This window comes from Chenopodium quinoa, unplaced genomic scaffold, assembly GCF_001683475.1.
Source record: "Chenopodium quinoa cultivar QQ74 unplaced genomic scaffold, ASM168347v1, whole genome shotgun sequence".
Classification (NCBI taxonomy): Eukaryota; Viridiplantae; Streptophyta; class Magnoliopsida; order Caryophyllales; family Amaranthaceae; genus Chenopodium; species Chenopodium quinoa.
The window spans coordinates 599612-619056 of NW_018743032.1; positions in this window are offsets into that span (position 1 = coordinate 599612).

The window sequence follows — 19445 nt, forward strand, 5'->3', positions numbered from 1 at the left end:
GAGTTAGTATATACACACCTTACTTCATCACTTCGAGATAGCTTAGCTTTAGCATTAGCATTCACCTCCCATTCCTAGTGGTTCGACCCTCGACTTACTCCTATGCTAGGTATAAGGGTGTGTTGCGAGATTACAAATTTTGTTTGGCCGAGGAAATACTAGTTTCAACGACTTAGTCTCTACCCGCAACCAAAACGGCGCCGTTGTTGGGGAATGACGTAGTTGTTTGCTATTGCTGTTGAGTCTATTTCACTTAATTTCAAAAATACAAAAAGATTTTTCCTTTAGGCTACATTTGTAGTCGTGCTATTGATATTTGCTTTAAGTTTTTTGTATGCGTAGGATTAGAGGAACGACTTTAGTGCCATTTGATCCGGAAATCACGAGAACAATAACAAGGATAAGGGTTGCTAATCGTTCTTTGAGTCCAACCGCTCTAAGAGAGGAAATTCACCAAGGAAGAGGAGAGGAGGATCGAGTAAGCATCGGAGCTAATCCAGGAGTTGCTTTGAAGGAGTTAGGAACTCTCGACGCTTATAGATTTGAGAGTGGCAAAGCTTCACCAACAAATCCCGCCAATGACTTTGAGATAAGGTTGACAATGATAACAATGATTGAACGAAGGCAATTTAGTGGTGCAAAGCATAAAACCCCACTAAACCATCTCAAAGAGTTCAAGAAGTATTGTAATACCATCAAGGTCAATGGGGTTTCTCAAGAATTCAAAAGGCTCAAGCTATTTTCGTTTTCCCTAACCGGAAGGGCTTTAGAATGGTTGGACAAGAAAGTGAAACCTAATTCCCTGAGAAATTGGGATGAGGTTACTAAGGAGTTTCTTTCCCGTTTATATCCTCAAAAGAAGACCGGCAAGGCAAGAACTCTAATCCGAAGTTTCAAGCAAAAGCCTAGTGAGAGTTTGTATGAGTCTTGGGAAAGATACAAGGAGTATCAACGAGAATATCCTCATAATGGAATTCCGACTTATCAAATCATACAAATTTTCTATATACGATTAAGCCCCCAAGGGAAGTCATATCTTGATGCCGGAGCCGGAGGCCCGATAATGAACAAGACCAAAGAAGATCTTGTAGACATAATTGAGGATATCTTGAGTGGCAAGAGAGAGTGCAATGAGATAGATTTGGTAGAGCTTGGTGAGTGTTGTAGCGCATTGATTCACAATAACCTACCAAAGAAGATGAAACATCCAGGTAATTTCTCCATTCCTTGCAAAATCAAGAGTAAGTTTTTTGAAAATGCATTGTGTGACTTAGGTGCTAGTGTTGGCATTACGCCTTATTCGGTGTTTAAGAAGCTTAATCTAGGAGAACTTCTTCCTGCGAACATGACCTTGCAGTTGGCCGATAGATCCATTAAGTTCCCAAAAGGAAGAGTTGAGGATGTTCCCCTTAGGATAGGTGGTTTCACAATTCCCGTAGATTTTATTGTGCTAGAAATTGAAGAGGATGACCACATTCCTATTATTCTAGGGAGACCGTTCTTAGCTACCTTGGGTGCTTTTATAGATGTTAAAGGAGGTCGTATCACTTTGAGAGTTGGTAATGAAAAAGAAAGTTTTAAGCTAAAACCGATGTATGAATCCTTGTCTTTTGTGAAAGGGATCATAAATTATAATTACCTTGGTTCATTAAATAATGTGTGTGTGACTAATTCTTCAACTAACGGCGTTCATGATATTTTTGATGATGTGATTGTGAAGTTTGATGGCATGAAAGTTAGTGAAGAAGAAAAGGAGCTTTCAAAGGCTATTGTCGAAGAGGTAATTGACATTCCACATTGGTTTGAGCTTTGTCCTCAAGAGGAGGAGGATGGTTCCAAGGAAGTGGATGGTGTTAACCCGTCTACAAGAAGGAACAAGGCCAAATAGAAGGCAAGGGCTTCTAGGAAGAAGCAAATGAGATTGAAGTTGAAGAATGAGGAGGTTGTTTTTAAAGTTCAAGCAAATGAGGTTTCATCAAGCAACAATGAGGAGTTGCAAAAAATTGAAGAGAAATTTTTACTTTCCGCCACTTTGAATAAGGTGGTGTCCTTTTACCCTTACATGATTTGAAGGAAGGGACGAGCTTTGGACCATAAGAAAGCGCTTTCCGGGAGGCAACCCGAAAATTTCTAACCTTTTCCTTTGATTTCTATTTTCTGAATTTTCTTTCTTTTATTTTCTTTACTTTCACTGATTTTTCTTTTGGAATTGCAAGGTAAATTCATGGAAATGGATTAATTCAAATGAGCACGAGCAATGGATAGGTGTTTTGCGGTTTTCGATGTGATGTACGTTAGATTTTATCGAATTTTGAGGTAACAAGGTAAGAAATATTAGTGAGGTAAGATAGGGAAATTTTGCTAAATTTGAAGAAAGTTTGAAGTTGGTGAGTTCATTGTGGTGCTATCATTATTTTAGAGATGTTGAACCCACATTTTTCATGTTTAGAAACTGCACATTACGCTGCGTTCAATTATCCCGGGATGGTATTGAGCGAAGAGCCCACATATGATCGCACCAATGAAGCAAAAAAAAGTTGCTTAGCCTGTCTGGCAAGGGCGCTCCAGGGGAGGGCCCGGCCGCGCGCGACACATGCGCGGGCACGCACCCCTACAGCAGTTGCACCTTATTTTCTTCTTTCCCCTTTCTTTTCCTCATTCCTCCTTCTTGCCTACCACACTCGAACAGACCCTCTACTCCCTCACTCTCTAACCGCACAAATCCTAACCCCTCACATCCAATTTCATCACATAATCAACCAAATTTCCATAAAAAATCATCAAGTCTTCCAACGTTTTCTTCCTTTTAAACAAAAAATACACTACTTCCATCCATTTCAATATTCAATCTCTATCATTCGTTGTTGAAGCAAATTGGGGCTTTTTTGATTTTGAGGGAATTGGTGGTCAAAACTTGTTCAATATTGTACCTTGTATGGTATAATCATCTTCTTTGACTCTTAATTGCATTATTATATCATATAGTTGCCAGTATTAGATTATTTATGGTTGTGAATAGTAGTAGTATGAATCTTGGTGATTTTGATGATTAATGTTGAATTTTAGTTGATTATATATGTTGTTTGTTGATTGTTATTGCCTCACATTGTGTTGTTTGATGTTTTTGTAGCTAAATTGAGCATGGTTGTTGAGAATTGTTCAGGTCGAATTTTTGGTAGTATGATAATGGTATTGTTGAGCATTGGTTATTGGTTTCATTGTGATTGGTGATTGGTTGGAAAGCAATTGTTGATTTAAATTGATGGTGATTGTATATTTTTGAGATTGGTTGATCTTGGTAGTGAGTTGTTGATTGACGGTGTTGGTAAAGGAGTGGATTGAGGCATCTTGAATTATTTGTTGGTGTTTCTTGTGGTGTTTGTGGTGTATTGTGATTGGATTGTTGAGATAATATCTTCGGGAGATCACCATGTCTAAACACATAAAAAGCCTTTTCAAGAAACGAAAGACCAATGTAACCATTGAAGAACCCGCTCCTTCCCCCTCTACCTCACAACCTCGCCAACCTACCCCTATGCCCAAATTACAAATTACCGACCCAATACAAAAGGCAAGGTACACCAACCTAAAAGATAACCGTTCCCTTAAACCTTCCTGACATTACTTCCAACCGGATATGATCAAGTTAAGAATTGATGAAGATCTAAGAGAATTGCTCAACAACCTCCGTATGGGATCATTCGTGAGCCGAAGTTTCCGTACTTATGTTCAACCTACTTTGGAGTTTTGGCTACGATTGATCTTGTTGTAGTTAAGGGTGGATACTACCGAATTTGATTTAAAATTTTCAACATCCATTTTGATTAATATCTTGAAGAGTTCAATGCGGCTCTTGACTTCGATCCAAACTCAGATATTTTGTATCCCGAGCTCTTATTTAATAATGAGTATGATCAAAACTCATGGTGTGGTGACTTTGTGACATTGTATGCTAAGATTAGTAAGGTGTACCAACCATGTCTCCAAGTTCTCCATAGGCTTTTAGGGTATACGGTTTTTCTGAAGCAAGAATTGGGTAAAATGAGTCAGTTGGAGCTTCGGATTCTTTTGGTGGATACTCGTGAGGAGTACCGAGGTCGCTTAATTTTGGGGTACACCTTTGTGAAGTATTGCCAAGGATTGCAATTAAGATAGGGAATCCGGCGAGATTCCTTGTAGTAGCATGGTCACAAGGCTAGTGACCAACCTTGAGCTCGGTCATTATTTGTTGTCTTGCACTCCGGTGGGGGATATTGATTATCTCTACCTTGACATCAAGAAATGGAAGCAAATTCAGTTTTTAGCAAAGAACGATGATGACGAGGTGTTTTATTGGCTTAGGAGAACATGCATTGGTGCTATCTCCCTATCCCCTCCTTGACTTCTCTCCACCGCGAGAATGTGGCGAACATTTTGCATATCCCCTTGAGTCACCGCCCTCCCTACTATGATTATGATGAAGAATTGGGTGAAGAAGAAGAAGAAGAGGAGCCGCCACAACAACAACAACATCATCATCATCATCAACAACAATAACAACAACAACAACAACAACATCATCATCATCAAGAACAACAACACCAATTTACTAGCTCCGACTTGAATGCCCTTAATGCTCAAATTAAGGGCATGCCAATCGGGTTGGAGGGCATGTAAGATCAAGACTTTGAGGCCCTCTACTCTCAAATGAGGGGAATTTCGGAGATGCAACAATGTATGTTTCTCCAAGAACAACATTTATATGATGCGGGTTTTAACTGGGGAGACATCACACCCACGGTTAACTACCCTAACTTTCCACCCAACATGGTTCTATACCATCTTGTGGGGGTGATGGGGTACCTACGTACCCATATTGGAAAGGACCCCCTGGGTCAAAAACTGAGACTCGCTCATTTCCCGATGAGCACGGTAACTATGATTACCGTGTTCTCGGTGGGAGCGACTATAGGGGTGATCCTAACTACCCTTATGTGCACCCCGAGCACCCTCTACCGCTCCCCTTGCCCGAGCAATTCACTCCGCTTGCCCTTTGGCAACAACATTACTTTAGGGGGCATTATGGTTTGCTACCCGGGTACACTGGGGGATAGGATCCTTATGGTCCCCCATCTAGGTTTTCCTATGATGAGGATGGAAATGATGGCTCCGAGCCGAGTGGTAGTGGTAGCTAGTTCCCTCATTTTTTTGTCGTTTGCCTCCATCCTTTATCTTAGGTGTGCTTGCTTTGTATTGATGGGATGTTGAGATGTATCTATAATTAGCTTGGGGGAACTTTACTTATCTTAGGGGATTGTCTCGATGGCCAATTCGTTGTTGAAGCTTGCCTTGTTTCTTTTACCTCTTTGTATGATGGTCTCTATCTTGATCTCTCTTTGATGGTGTTTGTTCTTTCATGCCTATTTCTATCCTTCTTGATCTTATTGTTGTGGTGATTTTTCCTTGATGATTATTCTAGACACGCAATTGTGTCTCCCCAAAACCAAACCCATTGATGAATACCTTTCGCGTTGAATTATAATCAAATGAAGTGAAAGTGTGATAAGTCTAGTGTTGCAGTTAGTTTTTATTAAAAATCTTTCTTTCTGCTTTCGAAAACCTGCTCAATTTTATGTAAATAGCCAGTTGAGTTTAGTTTATTCCATGACAAGGGTCCAATAATGGTGTAGTTAGATGGGGTTTGAAGAGAGCTTTACAAAGATTTATTATAATCTCAATTATAATGAATAATGAGAAGTTATGGTGAAAATAGTAAACTGGGCCCTGTTTGTTTCTTAAATGCGGCCCAATGATCTAGAGGATGGCCTATTATTATTATTTCTTATTCCTAAAGCTATTAGGATTGATTATAGTCTTCTAGAATAACCTAGAAGGTTCTTTTAAATCCTAATGAAGTTAGGATTCACAATTACGTTTCAAAGAGTTTCAAATTGAATAAAACTACACCTTTTGAGAATCCTTGTTTTGTACGAAATGGAATATAGTCAGATATTATTTTTGCGCCTCATAATCTTTATCCAAATATTATATTTTGGATAGATCTTGAAATTATCTTACCAATGATATATTATAATATTAAACCTGAGCTATAACGAAAAAGATATGGAAGGAATACGAAATTCTATCCAAAACTGACACCCTTTTACTATTTCGTCCATATCTTTTTTACCTACAAATTATTTAAATCAGATTCTAATTGAGTTGGAAAGTATACTTCAAGATCTTTCCAACAACATATTATGTGACTTATTTGGACTTCTGGATCAAAAGATATGATAAAAACAAAATTCGCAAAAAATTGTCTTAGCATCGCCTGACGACAAGTTCGTCGCCTTGTGTTGTAGTGCAGCGCCTGGCGATGCACCTCGTCGCCTAACGACGAGCTCTGACGTTGGCGACTGGATGAGTTTTATTTCGTTTCGAATTCTAACTCTTTTCTATCGGTTTTCAGACTATTTTCTTATAAATAGGGTCTTTGGACCTCCGTTTTCAATCATCAACTCCCATTATCAATAACAATAATTCTCTAATTCTTTTTTCTCTCTAAGCTAAAGCTTATTTTCTCTCTCCCTCTTTCTAAACCAACCCTTTTACAAACACAATTCCTCATACATTAGCACTAAACACCTAGCCAAGTTCGAAGTTGCCTTCGCTCTAGACGTGAAAGGTTTGATATTTTTGAGGGTTTGGTCCGAAATCTAGTTTAAACTTTGTGACTCTTTCTTTCAATTATTTAATTTAATTGTTTTGATTTTAATATTTTTCTTGAAATTACTAACGCGCGTATTTTGTTATTAGAAAGAGGTACGAAGCATCGAAGTAATTACTTTAATTGTTTCATTGAACTTTTGATATAGAAATCGTGTTTAGGTTGTTATTTTGATTCCTAGTATGATGTTAGGATGTTTTATTACTTCCTAGAATCATGTTTAAGGTAATAATTAAGTTTCTATTATCAATTATGATATCTCCGATGCTTCCTATTTTCTTTTCTAATATCCTGTTAGTATCATGTTAGGGTTAAAGTTTTGAGTTTTGATGTTTAGTGACATGCTAGGGTTTGTTATTAATCTTGTTAGTATCATGCGTAGGATCTGGCTATTAATATCATGCTTTAACATGGTTATGATTGTTATTTCAATTATGATTATTATTATTACTATGATTATATGCTACTTGATGTTTATTATTATTATTTTGATTATTATGTTGCTTGATATTTATATTTATTGTTATTGCTTGATCACACCTTTTATGCATGTTTAAAGGGAATTTTTACTTGTAATCACACTTAATAAAATAATTAATAATCTTGTTTGGGCTAATATGTTTATAATTCAAGTGATCACCAATAATAGTTTTATTTGTGATTTAATATTCAACCAACATAATTTAGGGTTAATCTTATTGATTGCATGTTAGTCAGAAAGCACACATGAATATGAGAAGAATAAAGTAGAGGCCAATTATTACGGAGAGTTCTTTCTCTTTTAGGTTGGATTTGTACCTTTATCCTTGAACTTCTAGTCATGGTTCCAGACCTATTGGAGTTAGCGATCTCCTGGGTCGTTAAGGGGTGAAACCTTCACCCCATGAACGGTTTACAAGTTCCTAAAACTTGTTGGAGACTCTTTTGCTCTACCTTCCTTTCCTTTGGACGCCACCATACTTAAGTGTATGATCACAGTGGGGTTCAAGTTTGGGGTAATGCTTGAAATATACCATACAATGATGCATGTGTTGCTCCCTCAAATCCAACCCCCTAATATCCAAATCCCATGAATCCAAGACCTTGAATCTAAATTTTGTAGTTTAGTAGTTTGTTGATTAGTTAGGTGTTTAGTTGGTTATTTAGTTCCTATTTACTTACCTTTGATTTTTGATAGTTTAGTTTAGTTTTGATTCGTAGTTTCCTTTTATTTTGTTTTGAAGTTACTAACTGTTTTCTTTTGTATATAGTTCCTTTTACTACTTTTCTTCTCACATGGCTTTGATAATGATGCTATTGTCTTTGGAGCTCAACGAATATGGTTGATTCTATTGCCTTTTTCTTTTTATTAGCATTGCTCGAAAGCCGGTGAGACCTTTCTTATATTTCTCTATCTCTTTTCTTTTATTGGATGCATAGTTTAGGATTAGTTTTAGGAGAAGTTGAATGGTTCGAGGATGGATGCTTATAACACCTAGAGTGCTTGGGATCATTGGCGATGTTGTCAATTGATCACTTGTTTGTTGATTGGGAATTACGTGTTATACTTGCTTTTTCGTTCCTTTTTTATTTTCCTACTTTTCCTTTATCTATGGTTTTCTTTTTCTCTTTTCTTTTCTTTTATTTTCCCTTCTTCTTGATTTTGGTTTTTGGTATGTTTTGAGGGTTTATTTTTCACTTTTTGTTTTTTTTGAATTGGACTATATACAACCGATTTTTGCTTTTGAATGAATATCTTCCTAAGTGGTATGGGTATGCATAGTTTGAGAATATGCTTGGTTGACTCTAGGACAGGTGTATGCTAAGGTAACATGTCTAAGAACTAGGAGGATCATGAAGCCGGACTCTACTTTTTTGTGGCATGTTGGTAGTTGCTTCCTATAGTTGATTGACACCTATAGTGAGTTTTTGCTACATTCATGTGAGGTTCATCATTTTTCAAGCCTTCTACATATTTTGCATGAGCGGCATGAATCCTTGACTATTGCATACCTAATCTTGAATCATGACTCATAATTCTCAAACACGAGACCGTACCATCTAGGGAGGACAAAGGCATCTTTTCGGGGTGGTAGTTTTTCTTTTCCAGGTTAATTTTCTTTCTTTTTAGTTCATTGGGTTTACATTTGCCTTTTTTTGAACCATTTGAGCCTTTTCCCTTCTTTTTAATCCACATCTTTAAAATTTTGAGTCTTTTGTTTCGTTTTGTTCCATTTTTGGTTTTTGTGAAGCAAATGGTCACGTTTTTGGAGTTTGTGGTATATAATGTTGGATATAGGTTATATTTATAAGCAAGCTTGTCTTTTGTATATTTTATGAATAATGGCAAATGAATGATTGGAAAAAGTCGTCCAAAGTTTAAACAAGCAAGGACATAATAAATGCAATTTGGAAAAAAGCTGTTAAAAGTTAAAAGAGGCGAGGACAATTTCTTTGAATACTTAAATAATAAAAAATAAATTTGAAAATGAAAATCCAAAAATATTTTGATGTGATTCCTTTCCCTTTTCAAGCATTGAGGACAATGTTTCCTTTAAGCTTGGGGTAGAAGCGTTTACGCTTTTTTTTTATATATGCTTGTGGTTATAGCTTTGAATAAGCTTGGGTGTGTTAGTTTGTTTTTCTTTGGCGATTGCTTGGTTATGAGGAGAAGTTTTGATCACCCTTTGCTTCACTAATTAGGAATACCGCCAAATTTTATAATTTTAAGCCTACCCTCACCCTTTTTGCCCTTACGTTACAACCATTGGGAAAGACCTTTCGACCTAGATGTTGATTCACATATCGAGGGAGGGAATTATGAGTTAAAGCCTAAAGAGTGATAAGTGGCATTTATGCCACTATTTAGATCCTCTAATTGCGGTATTTTTCTACGTTTGTCCCTTGTTTGTACCCCTTTTGCTCCGTTTCTCCCTTTATTATGTTTTTGTGCTTTTCCTCGTGTTTTGTAGGCTTTTGGAGTTGATTTTAATAGAATGAAGAGCTTGGAGAATTGGAGTTCATTTGAAGAGCTACAAAGGAAGTTAAGGAGCAAGCAAGCAAGGCCATACGGACAGCGCGGGTCGTGCTTTCAGAATGGCGCGGGCGCGCCAAACCAAGCGCGGGCGTGCCTAACATTGGGGTTGAAAATATTGAAGGAGGCAGAATGTAGGCGCGATTTGGGCGCGGCTTAGGCGCGGGCGCGCCTAAGATAGGCGCGGGCGCTCCTAAGATAGGCGCGGGCGCTCAAGGGCCTGAACTCCGAAACTAACCTTTGTTCACTCTTTTAGCCATAACTTTTTATCTACAAATTGGATTGAGGTGATTCAAATTGCATTAAAAACTAGACTTGAAGTTCTTTCCAAAGGTAGGTCGCACGCCCCCAGAAGCCTCCTAGAACAGAAGTTATTGCCGTTTGAAAAAGAATGTTGATGTCAGGCCAATCCCATTGCGCGGCCGCGCAGGCCTCTATCGCGGGCGCGCACGAGCAGCTACGGGTCTTTTAAATGCTTCTTCCTCTCCTCTTTTTGGCCAAGTTTTGATGGTGGGTTTCTTTGGGGTTTTCTCTCTCCTCTTTGAGGGGTTAAACCCTAACATCTCTCCATCAATCTTCACATAAATTAGGCTTAGATTTAGTTTTAATCTTTGTTTTTATACTTTGCAATGTAGATTAAGAGTAATTTAGGGTATTTTAGAGAGAGAAAGTGAAGAGCTTCAATGGTGGATTGAAGAAGATGAAGATGCAAAGTGACATTGTTTTGGATTCCTTTTCAATACTTCAATGAGCATTCTAAACTCTATCTCATTTATTGTTCTTTCTTAATTTCTTGCTTGATTAGAGTAGTTGTTTAGTTTAATTGCTTCTCTTTGTTCTTCTTGTTGGGTTTTGTGTTAGTTGTTCATGATTAGTGAGTAATTCCCTTTACTAAGGGATTGGTGATAGCATGTGGTGAATCTTGAATGTATTAGGCTAGACAAATGCTGGTTATATGTGATTAAATATACCTTGTAACCATGTTTTACTAATTACTCCATGTGAATGGCCAATCATGTGTTGTAATTGGGTGGATTGAACTAAGTTATGACGATAGTGTAACTTAGGGATATCCATTAGGTGATCGATTCTATGCAAAAACCTTAACTTTCACAGCTTATGACGATAGTATGAGCATGTGTTAAGTTGGGAAAGCCTTTGACCCCGATAGGTGGTTAGATGGTATTGTTGGTATTGCCTTATATGAGATATTTGGTTTGCATGTAAACTCATTTCCATTGCCTAACTTTATTGAAGATCATTGTCATGTTTGACCCTCTCCCTTGGTGTTAGTTTAACTTAATATAAATCTCATTTTTGTTTATTGTTCTATCCATCCTATCTCTTTGACCTAGCTTAATTGGTGGTGGTGTTGATAGTGTTTATGTCGTCTCCGTGGTTCGACCCTCTACTTACCACTAAACTTGTTTAGTGTAGGTGTAGGTTTATAAATATTGTTTGGTTGAGGGTAGTTATTCCAACGACCTAATTATCCTTCACCAAAATGGAGCATAGAGAACTAAGAGCCGTACAATTCACCTTTCATCCCAAACTAGCTAGCTGCGTTCTCTCCACTAGCTTCAAGTCAACCATTAGGTGGGCTTCTCATGGTTCCTCGAAGGAACCGGAAAAAGATAAAGAAATGAAAACGATGAGAAGGTTATCCCTACGTCTTGGCTATGCACTGTCTCTCTATAAGCTTGACAACTATCTTCCTCCATCGATAAAGACTAAACTATATAGGATCTAAAGGTCTTTTATTGGTTGTAAGGGTATGCTTGGGGTGTAAGGTGGGAAAAATTTTGAAAATTTTAAAAATTTGGTGGTATTCCCCCACACTTATTCAATAAACACACACTTACAAGACTAAGAAACAGGACTCCCCCACACTTGAACGGAGCATTGTCCTCAATGCTCAAACACGAGGGATATGAAGGTTTTTTTTTTTTTTTTTTTTTTTTTTTTTTTTTTTTTTTTTTTGGTCCTTACCTTATTTGAGTAAGGACGGCTTTTCATAAGCATTTGCTCTTATTTCACTGAATAGAATCACAGTTTACTCACTTGCTTGACCAAAGAACTACAACTTTCTCATTTGCGTTCAAAATCAACACAAAACAATTCTCAAACCAACATGCTTCACATAAACAAAAGGTTTAGGGGAACAAAAGGTCATTCGGTTTGTAATGTGGCTCAAAATCAAGAAAGGGAAATAGGCTCAAAGGGTTAGCAAGAGGGGCAAATTTAAAAGAAAACCAATTTTGTAACAAAACAAAAAGAAGGATAAGAAAATGAAAAATGCCTATGTCCTCCCTTAAAGGGTTCGGTCACGATCTCGGGTAGATAGAAGTCAAACTCTGGATTTGAAAATGCATAACCAAGGATCCAAATATGCCACTCAACAAAGTTGATGAAGGCTAGAACAAATAAACCTCACACGGGATTTGTATAGCAATTACCGACCTAAGGGGTTCATATCCACCATGGAGAGCGACACCGTCTTACCACAACCATGGATTAAGGCTACAAGTATCCCAAAGTTCTTAAAACCGCTACCTTAGCATTAAAATATGTTTAACTCAACCCAAAACACTCTCAAACCGTGCATACCATTACCAATTAGGAAGGAAAACATTCAAGGACACAAGTTCAAAGTAGTAAGACCAAAACAAGAACGGATCAAAACACATATGCAAACTTGCCTTGTTTTCAAAGGAAAAGACGCTATACAAACAAATATTCACAAAACGAGAACAACTTGAGAATGTATATACAAATTGCGCTAGAAGAGAGCATGATCAACGACAAAGCCATGCATACCAAAAGTCAAGTCAATAAGGCACTCATGGCCATCCAAATATAGAATAACCAAAGTCAAAAATAAACCTTGGTATGTATGGGGGGTAAATCAAGCAATCAAGAGACCAAGAAAGGGAAGAAGGAAACAACAAAACCACAAACATTTATCTTTCAAACCATATGAAAATAAAAGGGTAAAGCAACAAAAGAGAGGAGATGGAAAGAGTGAACCAAAATGTTAGGTGGGTGTAGAAACCCGCAAATTAAGTCATTTTCCTCATTTCCATTAAATTGCTCTTCTTTGATGCTTCAACTTCCATTTACAAATATTCCTTGGTTTTTTACTTCTTATGGTTCTCGGTCAAAGGTCATGCGCAAAAGTATAGACATCAAGTACCTATATACAAAGATAAACAAGAGGAAAACAAAATTAAAAGATATAAAAGAAAATTAAAAGCAATATAAACACGGGTTACTTCCCGAGAAAGTCTTGTTTAAGGTCCAAGATTGACCTTATTAGTAAATAACCGGACAAAGAACGCAAAAGCTTGTCATATGCATCGGAAAATATTTCATGAAAAAGAGCATAAGTGATGCTCATATGACAAGCAAGCACAAAGTTGAAAGAAACTCTATGCTTGAGGGGAGGGGGAAAAGAAAAATAAAAAGAATCAAAAGAAAAATCAAAAGAAAAATTAAAATAAGAAAAAGAAAAAGAGGGAACAAACTCATTTAGTTGCATTTTGGAAGGTGAAAGCTCATCATTGAAATCAAAAGTAAGGCCATGGTGGTATAGAGAGGCAAGGGGCTCCTCAATTGGTTTATTTTTGAGAAAATATGGTAGTGAGATGGGAAAAGAAGGAATATTGCTAAACTTCCTTGAAAAAGGGATGTAAGTTGAAGGGGTTTGAATTGGGATCGCACTCACCACCTCAATTACACCACCTAGCATTGAATCACAAGCTTTCTCTTCCAACTCATCTTTAATACCCTCAAAGATTTTCGATGTATTCTCAATCACCAATTGGGATATTTCACTCTCAACAAGAGCATGATCATCATTGTTAACATTCCCCAAGTCACCATGAATGAACATCGGTATCTCATCATCACCTAAACCAAAATTTTCTCTAAGCAACCTCAAATCAATGTTTAATTGCATCAATTTTGTATCGTCAATGGGTTGCGAAGAGTTTTGAGGCTCAAATTGGGTGGAGGGGTTGGTATTCACGAAGTCATGAAAAATCTCACCATCCATACTCCCTCCATCACTTTCAAAATCATCATCCTCAATCACATTCTCAAATTCCAAATGAGTTGTCTCACTCTCTTGATTACCCTTAGGCTCACTCAAATGGGAGGAGGGAGAAGAAGGAAAGGCATCCTCTTGGGATGAGGCTAGTTGGGAAATTTTACTTTCCATCATTTTAATCCAAGCTTCCCTTTCATTCCTCTCTTCATCTTGTTTTCTCATAAACTCCTTAAGCATCTCCATACACTCTTCTTCCTTCGATCTCCCCACTGAATTACCCTCACAAAAAGGCTCATTAGACACATAGGGGAACTCATTAGGAATCGTGTATGAAAAAGGAAAGGAAGATGAAGAATTATGCATTTGAGAATTTGGGGGGTGTGAAGCATCATTGGAATTCATGCACATAATTGATAAACATTGAAAAATATCATGAACATTATCAAAGAGAGAGGATGAAAAGTCAAGACGTCGAGTAGCCCAAAAGTGTGTTCTTTTCAGGCTCCTTCGAGGAGCTATTGAGATGCTCATTAGAGGGAGATTTGAGACTATAGGTAGAACGCGGTATGATCGAATGGGATGAAGGTGGGTTGTGATAAATAGTTCTCTACGCTTAGTATATTATTTGTTTCAATCAACCTCGAATATCTTGGAACGTGAATACCCCTATTTGCTTAAGAGAGATGTTTATTCATTTGAAGTGTAGTCATTTTGTAAAGTCCAACTCGTAAAGGTTTCAATTTTGCTTTTCTTTCTTTTACTTTACTTTTTGTGGTTTGCCTCATTGATGTTGGTGGAGAGTTATAGGTTAAGCACTTAGGAAACCTTAACGAGGCCTCACTCGTCGTCATAGGCGACTTTAGGGTTTAAAGGCCTTGTTATAGCTAAAAACAACCGTGATTCCTACGATAGTGAGTCTTAGTGTATTTTCTCGTCATGTCTTTCTTTTTCTTTTTGATTAATTCTTTCATCCTTATTCTTTCTTGCTTTTTTTTGCTCGAGGACGAGTAAAAGTTTAGTTTGGGGGAATTTGTTGAGTGTTATTTATGGCACTCATTTGGTTCTGTTTAGGGTAGATTTCATGCTATTTAATAGCTCATTTCTTTAGCTTTTCCTTAACTTTACTCTTTATTTCTTTAGTTTGCATTTTCTAAATTGAATTTCTATTTTTATGCATTTCTTGGTTTATTTTGTTATTTTCTCTTTTATTTGTTTTTTCTTTCATTTTTCAGGTTAAGTTCGTTATCCAAAGATTCCCGAGGCCCCTTCCCAAGTTTGGCATTGATTAGGATGCCTAACGTTCTCCATTTGAAGCTCAAGCATAGAGAAGTGCAAGTTCTTAAAGACTTTAGGTCGTGCTTTCAAGACGCGGGGGCACGAATTCTTGTGTTGAACCCACAATCATGGAGTTTGGAAACTGCAAGGTCCCATGTTCATCAAGAGCATTGAGTGGAACGTATGGGGAGCATCGACATGATGGTGAAGAGGGTAGCCGTGGCGCGCGCGAGTGTGGCGCGGCCGCGCAGCCTAGTGGCGCGATCGCGCCTCTCATGTGCGCGGGCGCGCCTTTCTGGGCCTAGTTTGCCGCACCTGTACGGGTCTATTTTGGACGATCTTACTAATTTCTCTTTGTTAGTTTTATTATATATAGATTTTAATTCTATTTTTAGATGGAGTTATTTTGAAAGTTTTTAGAAAGAATTAGAATAAAAATTTTAGATCATTTTGTAGAGAGAGAAACTCTAGATTGTAAAGAGAGAAGTTCATGATTGATGATTGGAGATTGATGATTCTAAGCATTTTCTCCATTGAATTGAATAAAGTTTGTAATTATTTCTTTTAATTTAATGCAATCTTTGGCTTATGATTTCAATTATTTTGTTGATTGTTCAAGTTTAAATTGAATTTGTGATTGAATTAGTTTGAGTGATATGATGATGATGAAATTGTTGTTTTACTTAGTTTTGATCATGATTTCCATGGATTGTGAGTAGTTTTATTTCTAGGGGAATGGTGAAGCATATATGAGTAATGGATTGATGCTAATTGGGGGAAATTGATGGAGTTGATGTAGTGATTAAATTGGTTGATTGATTAAGTGCATCTGTGTGATTAATTGAAGAGTAGCTAACTTTGATTAATGCACTAGATTGCATTGTAAGTTCACATTGATACAAAAAATTGATTTGTGGCTTGCTTTTGTCGATTGAGTTCGTTTGTGAACTTCCTAGCTAGAGTCTCTCGTAGTTGGCGCTAGTTTGACCTCTAGGAGATTAGCCTACCATACTCTCTTGATTGCTTAATTAATTTTCCCTTGCAACACTCGACTTAGTCAATTTCAATCCCAAGTAGTTGTATCCATTCCGAGTATATGTGGATCCTAAACCCCAGTGTTTGATATATTTGATTTCTTCTTGATTGTATGATTGATTTAGTATATACACACCTTACTTCATCACTTCGAGATAGCTTAGCTTTAGCATTAGCATTCACCTCTCATTCCTAGTGGTTCGACCCTGGACTTACTCATGTGCTAGGTATAAGGGTGCGTTGAGAGATTACAAATTTTGTTGGCCGAGGGAAGATTAGTTTCAACGTTCGAGTCTCCACCCGCAATCAATGGTGTTCGAACCCTGACCTTGGCAAACTATAACCTCACTTATTTAGCCTAACCATCAAGCTAGACAAACAAACATGTTAATTATTAATGCATCTCTAAGTTTAATTTATCAGTACTTTTGAACTTAAACGCTAAAAAAATGGGCCCTCTCCATCCATGGGCCCTGGGCGGTTGCCCTGGCTGCCCCGGGTCAGATATGGGCTTGCATGTACCATACTTATCATCCACGCGATAAAATAGCATGATATGGTGTTGATCTAAATCCCCAAAAATTGAACCCTGTAGACTCTGATTAAATTGCTAGAGAGCCATTCTCCCATACCTCCTTTGCTAGATTACAAAATCTAAAAAGATGTTGGCTATCTACCTTGTCCACACCACGCAACTCACAAGTTTTCTCAACTTGTATGCCTCTGTTAGCTAAGTTGTCTATATCAAGGTATAATATTCGAGTTTGAAATAACTAAAAATATTAAAATGAAACCCATTGTTCAAAATTTGAAATGAGTTGTAATATTAAAATCGAGTCTCGTCCTAAAATTTTATTTCGTACTCATCATTAATCATTATCCATGATACAAATAAAACTTAACCACAGAGTAAATAAATTTCTTCTGTGTCCTAATTAATGGGAACACAATGAATACTAACTTCATACAGACCTAGTGGCGGATCCAGGATTTCCGAGATAGTGTGTCACCATCAATTATTGATCATTTGTGAAAGTACAATTTTTTTTTCCATGTCTTGTTCATAATTAATTTCAATCCAAAACTTATATATATATATATATATATATATATATATATATATATGTATATATACATACATATATATGTATATATACATATATCAAATTGATTTCAATCCAAAAATAGGACACAAAAGTTCATATCACAACCAAATACAGTACTTAAGAATTCAATTTTACAAGTCGAAAATACTACAAATAACATGTTATAAACCAATGATACAATAAAATTATTATATTGAATTAACTTTATGATTTTTTATTTAATTGATAAGCTTTATGGCGAAATATTAAAATTGGTTGTACAAATATAAGATATAAAAAGGGAAAAAAAATTATACAAAAAAAAGTGAGATAACTTAAAAGACCAGTTATTAAATATAACTGGTCTCTTTAATGAAAAAGAAATTAACGCAAAAAATTGTGAAATGCAATAGCAGCATCAAAGAGACCTCTTATATAAATAACAGGTCTCTTTAATATATAAAAAAAAAACACACAAGTCTTTTGTAGCAATAGCAGCATCAAAGAGATCTCCTATCTTAATAAGCGGTCTCTTTGATATTGTTTGTTGTTACCACTAGCAGCATCAAACAAACCCCCTATCTATAATAAGGGGTCTCTTTGATATTTTATTTTTTAAAAAAAATACTGTGTCACCGGACCCACTATGACTAAAGGTGGGTCCGCCCCTGTACAGACCATATCCATTGTTAATCATTATCATTAATTAATACAATACAAATAAAACTTAAATAAATTTCATCCTAGTCCTAATTAATAAGTGAAAATAGTATGGTAGAGATGTAGAGGGGGTGTACCATGGTACACCTAGAAGTACATTATATATAAATAAAAGAATATTGACAAAAATTTAATGTTCTTTTTTTTTTCCTAAGGGAAAGTTGTGGGAATCAATATATTAGAGAAGATCGATTTTTGCCAAAGTTAATAAACTTTGAGGAAACATACCCAAAGATACAAACTCATCATAACCTCTAGAGTCCCATCTATCGACATTATGAGCTAGAGTATTACCCGACTGCTTTACATGAGAAATTAAAAACAAACTAAAATTGGAAGAAAAGCTAGTAATATCCTCATATAAAAGAAAAACAGGAGAAACATCCTTTAGCATTACTTCGGGGAGCATTCACCATATTCATAACATCACTTTCAAGCTGAACATTAGAGTATCCCAACCTCTTGGCCACGAGTAGTCCACATCGGTAGACAGCAGCTACCGCACACCCTATATCCCACGTAGAACCTTTTTGCCTCACCGAAGCAGCAACTACAGCCCCCTGTTCATTCTTGATCACAACCCCCAACCCGGTTTTAATTCCCAAATAGGCGTCACAATTTACCTTAACACTCCCTTGGCTTAATAGCTCCACGAACTAGCTGGTTGGAAATTTTTAATTGGCCTACTAATATCTCTTCCAACATACTCATTAATTTCATGCACCATGATCACAAACCCCCTGGCAATCTCAACGACATTAAAAGAATTCTGCTCAAAGATGGACAAATTCCTATAGTGCCAAGAGGCCCAAGCTAGCGTGGCAATAGTCACTAGCTCAGTCCTTGAAACATTCTTGGAGAGCCATAGTAGTTTCTCAATAAAGCTGGAAGTTGGGGCCTGCTGAATTTGAACAACAAAAGGGCTGGTTGCCCAAATCTACTTCGTTGTTGTGCAATCAAAGGTGGCATGGATCACATATTCCTCCGAGGCCTCACAAATTGAGCACGTCTCGTCAGTAGTAATATGGTGATAGGCTAGTCCTTCTATCACCGCGAGAAATCCTTTACATGCCCTCCATTAAAAAGTGCTGCAATTTGGGGGACATATTAGAGACCAGATTAGTCTCCAAGCCGCATTTGTATCCACATTTGGAGAATAAATCATGGACTTCTTGCTCAGCCAATACCCCGACCTGACACTATATTTTCCATCCTTCAATGACTACCAATATATTTTATCTAGAGAGCTGTGACAGGATAGAGGAATAACAACGATTAAGGCTGAAGGAATTATGTCTTCGATAAGTGCAACTACTAGATATATCAAGGATCACTATTATGAAGATAATTAGTTCATTCTATAGGATCGTCATTTTCTGGTGCTAGATGTGGCAAATGATCTATGGGATAGGTAAATAAAAGCCCAATACAATGGATCTTATGCGTCACAAAATAAGGGTATTAGGTTAAACAAGTAAGAGGCTCATTAATGGGCCTTATAAGATCATGAAATACCATATGGAGTTGGGCTAGAGTAGTTTGATTAGGACAAGGCATTTG